The sequence below is a fragment of the Eptatretus burgeri genome, chromosome 2 (assembly GCF_056783735.1).
Source record: "Eptatretus burgeri isolate ZD-2024b chromosome 2, Ebu_testis_v1, whole genome shotgun sequence".
Taxonomy (NCBI): domain Eukaryota; kingdom Metazoa; phylum Chordata; class Myxini; order Myxiniformes; family Myxinidae; genus Eptatretus; species Eptatretus burgeri.
Genome location: NC_140962.1, coordinates 123,884,877 through 123,889,876, shown reverse-complemented (window position 1 = coordinate 123,889,876; position 5,000 = coordinate 123,884,877). Strand labels below are relative to the sequence as shown.

At 41.9% G+C, this 5,000-nt stretch overlaps 1 protein-coding gene across 8 annotated transcripts in view; it reads right to left on the bottom strand.

Annotated features, from left to right (window-relative positions):
* The window catches only part of LOC147032987 (phosphatidylinositol 4-phosphate 3-kinase C2 domain-containing subunit alpha-like), a 168,508-nt gene that overhangs the window by 65,790 nt on the left and 97,718 nt on the right, over window positions 1–5,000 (bottom strand). The gene's annotated exons all lie outside the window — the stretch shown is intronic.

Genomic DNA, 5,000 nt, shown 5'->3' with positions numbered 1-5,000 from the left:
CCGCGATTCGAGTTACGTGGCCGTCAGCACGCCGGCGGGCGCGAATACCGCAACAATATATATATATATATATATATATATATATATATATATATATATATATATATATATATATATATATATATATATATATATATATATATATATTTATTTATATATATATATTTATTTATATATATATATTTATTTATATATATATATTTATATATACACACACAGCTCTGGAAAAAATTAAGAGACCATTGCAAAAGTATCAGTTTTTCTGGTTTTACTATTTTATAAGTATGTGTTTGAGTAAAATGAACATTTTTGTTTTATTCTACAAACTACTGACACCATTTCTCCCAAATTATTTGCAGAAAATGACAACTTGTCAAAATAACAACAAAGACTCAGTGTTTTCAGACCTCAAATAATACAAACAAAGCAAGTTCATATTCATTTTTAAACATCACAATACTAATGTTTTAACTTAGGAAGAGTTCAGAAATAAATATTTTGTGGAATAACCCTGATTTTCAATCACAGTTTTCATGCGTCTTGGCATGCTCTCCACCAGTCTTTCACATTGCTGTTGGATGATTTTATGCCACTCCTTACGCAAAAATTCAAGCAGCTCGGCTTTGTTTTATGGCTTGTGACCATCCATCTTCCTCTTCATCACATTCCAGAGGTTTTCAATGGGATTCAGGTCTGGAGATTGGGCTGGCCATGACAGGGTCTTGATCTGATGGTCCTCCATCCACACCTTGATTGACCTGGCTGTGTGGCATGGAGCATTATCCTGCTGGAAAAACCAATCCTCAGAGTTGGGGAACATTGTCAGAGCAGAAGGAAGCAAGTGTTCTTCCAGGACAACCTTGTAAGTGGCTTGATTCATGAAGCTTCACAAAGACAAATCTGCCCGATTCCAGCCTTGCTGAAGCACCCCCAGATCATCACCGATCCTCCACCAAATTTCACAGTGGGTGCGAGACACTGTGGCTTGTCAGCCTCTCCAGGTCTCCGTTTAACCAATAGACGACCAGGTCTTTGGCAAAGCTGAAAATTGGACTCATCAGAGAAGATTACCTTACTCCAATCCTCGACGGTCCAATCCTTATGGTCTTTTGCAAACCTCAGCCTGGCTCTTCTTTGCTTCTCATTGATGAAGGTCTTTTTCTGGCTTTGCACGACTTCAGCCCTGCCCCTAGGAGCCTGTTTCGAACCATCCTCGCCGTGCACTTCACCCCAGCTGCCGTTTGCCGTTCTTTTTGTAGGTCACTTGATGTCATCCTACAGTTGTGGAGTGACATTCGAATGAGTTGCTGGTCATCCCAGTCAGTGGAAAGTCGTTTTCGCCCTCTGCCAGTCTGTAGCTTTGTTGTCCTCAATGTCTGCTGCTTGACCTTGTTCTTATGAACCGCCGTCTTTGAAATTTTAAGGATGGAAGCAACGTGACGCTCACTGTATCCCTCTGCCAGTAAAGCCAGAATTGAACCCTTCTTTTCCTCACTCAAAACTTTTATTTTCAACTCTTTTGGCATGGTCAATACTTTTTTTTCCAATTACTTTTGAGGTACTACTAGCACTGTTTTTGCCATCCAGCTGGTCCTATTGCAAGATGATAGTGATGACACAGCAGTGGTTTTTATACTTTTCCTTGTTAAATAAGATTCGGTTCAGGTGATCACCTAATTAGTACCTCACTAAGTAGAATGAGGTGTGCCTGTGTTGGAATTCAACAGACACTGGAATGGAATGGCTGCCATACATGTAGAGATGTTGATTTAAATGTTTTTTGGAGTTGTCTCTTGTTTTTTTCCAGAGCTGTATATATAGAGCTGCGGTTCTGCAAAACCGCATGCCTCGAAGGCAATGGCACCAAACATACAGTGATCCCCAGGCAGTTATTTCATTCATCTTATTGCAGTTCGTCCTCCCATCATGTCTCGTGGGTTCACGGAACGAAGTGCGTTGCGTGGGTCTCGGAGTTAGGTCCAGAAAATTCATTTTCTGATTCCTACTCTAACCCTGTCCTTTTAGCCATCGTGCATAACAAGCATGCAAGCACACATGCAATTCAATAGGCAATTGATAATAAGCACACCACGATGCCTCCCATAGGTTGGATCCACCACTTCTCCACTCCACACTATAACACCCACGCATGGGAATCACACGTCATTATTTTGTTCAAATCTGCGTGCAAATTCCCAACTGGCATTTCACCTTACTTCGCACCTCGCTCACCAAATCTCACCACTTACCACAAGTGGCTCCCGCACACGGGAAAAATATTCCCGCACCCCCTCGTACCTCTGCATCGCTACAATTTGCTACTCTAGTTTGAGCACCACGCGACGTTGGATTGTTCTCGGCGCCGTGCGATGCTCGACCATGCAACAAATGTTAATAGCTCGACCGCATCTCACCGGGGACATCCCGGGTGAACATCCGGAATTGATACAGCCCTCATCCAGTCAACATACCTTGACAAGACCTGGCACAATGAGGAGGGGTCATGAGAAGGGCGATCCGGGAGTTTGGTTCGGGTCCCGGGTGTGCATTTTGGCTAGTGAAGGAGCCCGTGGGTTTTGGAGAAAGTCCGCTGCTATTCGACATTCAGACTGCACTTGGAGTACGTTCAGGCCCAGGGTGCCGGCTCTGGGAGCAGCCCTATATTAAGTCAGGAGCTCCGAGCCGTGCCAAAGCTAGTAGGCAACTGAGCCGGTTTTCGGTCCCGGAGCCTGACTGAACGTGGCTTGGGCCACTGCTGCCCAATAGAGGAGCAGGATTAAGGCCACAGAGCGTCGCTTTCCGGTCATCACCCCACCCTTCGCCCGGGACTTATAAAAGGGGTAGCACAGAGCCATTAGATTCCATCAGATAGATTGAGATATATATATATATATATATATGTATATATATATATATATATATATATATATATATATATATATATATATATATATATATATATATATATATATATATATATATATATATGTATGTATATATATATATATATATATATATATATATATATATATATATATATATATATATATGTGTACTCGCGATACCCGTGCACATGCACAGGATAGCAGTACAACAGACCGAACACGGGGAATGACAAAAATATGCATTGTGGAAAATGCAAGTGGTACTATGGAACGCCAAAACTTCTCAAACATTGTCGGCATGTCCGCCAAGTGCCACAGCAATTCCATAGGGATCGTGTGACGGCGAGCTGAGTTTTTAGTGTGCAAGCTTGGTATATATATATATATATATATATATATATATATATATATATATATATATATATATATATATATATATATATATATAAATATATACACATATATATCTCCACCCCCCCCCACCCCCTAAATCCCCTTTGAGCCCGATTTTTAAATTGCATGAACAACATTTGGTACATCATAGGTGATGAAGGCTGTGGTCAAGTCTCATTGAAATAGAGTATGTAGTTTCGGAGAGGAAAGCAAATACATATTCGGGGGGGGGTGGGGTGGGGGGGCAGATTTAGCACATGAGAACCTATTTTGGTGCAGCTTTAATGGCAAGTCGCCAGGGAAGGTTAAAATTGGTAATGTTGTTCACAAAGAGATCAACGGAATTAACAGGTCTAACCACCGCTCTCCAGTAGGGGTCAGTAAACACACCATCCCACTTTTCGAGTGAAAGTTACAAGTCGTAATAAACAAATGATTATGAAAATATTGATTTTATTTACATTTGTAACACTCGTCCCTGCGCCTGCCACCCTTTTCTCATCCCCACTCCTCCCCAATCGATGAAACAGAGTCGAGAGCCGAATGGATATATTTAATGTGGTGGTGATGCAGCACAGGCATGATGGGCCAAATGGCCTCCTGTGTCAAAGTTCATTGTTAATATTTAATGGTCTTGTATCAATGTAATCTACCAGTCAAATGTTTTAGAACACCCCCATTTTTCCAGTTTTTACTGAAATTTAAACAGTTTAATGTTTCAATGTACTCTGAATGTAAAGCACATGAAAAATAAACAATTGCAGATAAAAAAGAAATCATGGAATCGTTTTGTTGAACAAAATTGAATCGAAATTTTTGACTCATCAAAGTAGCCACCTTTTGCAGATATAACAGCCGAACATACTCGTGGCATTCTTTCTTCAATGGAAATCAAATATTTCTTGTAAAGTTCTTCCCAACACTGTTGCAGAAGTTCCCACAAATGTGTTGCACTTGTTGGTTGCTTTGCTTTCACCCTTCTGTCCAGTTCATCCCAAACCAGCTCGATGGGGTTTAAGTCTGGAGACTGTGCTGGGCATTCCATAATTTGAAGACGACCGTATTGTTCTTTTCTTCTGAGGTAGTTCTGACATAGCCTGGAGGTATGTTTTGGGTCGTTATCTTGCTGTAGGATGAACCCCTGACCAACTTGGCGTAGACCAGAGGGTATTGCATGGCACTGCAAAATTCTGTGGTAGCCCTTTTGGTTCAGGGTGCCAGTCACTCTGTGCAAGTCACCGACTCTGGATCCAGCAAAAGAGCCCCAGATCATCACGCTTCCTCCCCCATGTTTGACAGTTGGTGTCACACACTGAGGAACCATCCTTTCGCCTAATCGCCGACATACAAAAACCCTGCGTGATGAACCGAAGATTTCAAATTTTGATTCATCGGTCCATAAGACCATCTTCCAGTTTTCAGTAGTGCACTGGCCCGTCATGGCCCAGGCAAGCCTCTTTTTCTTATTTTGCCATCTTAGCAATGGCTTTCTTCCTGCCACTCGACCTGTCAAACCTGCAGCTTGAAGTCTTCTTGTCACAGTTGAAACAGAGACTTCCTTCCTTCGACCAGTGTTAAGCTGTGCTTAAAGGTGCTGTCCTGTGAGCCGCCTATCACGCAAGCTGTTGACTCTCAGAAACTTGTCTTCTGATTGTGTTGTGGCTTTGGGTCTGCCAGACCTCTTCCTGTCAGAGTTTCTTCCAGTTTCCAAGTGGCTTTTTA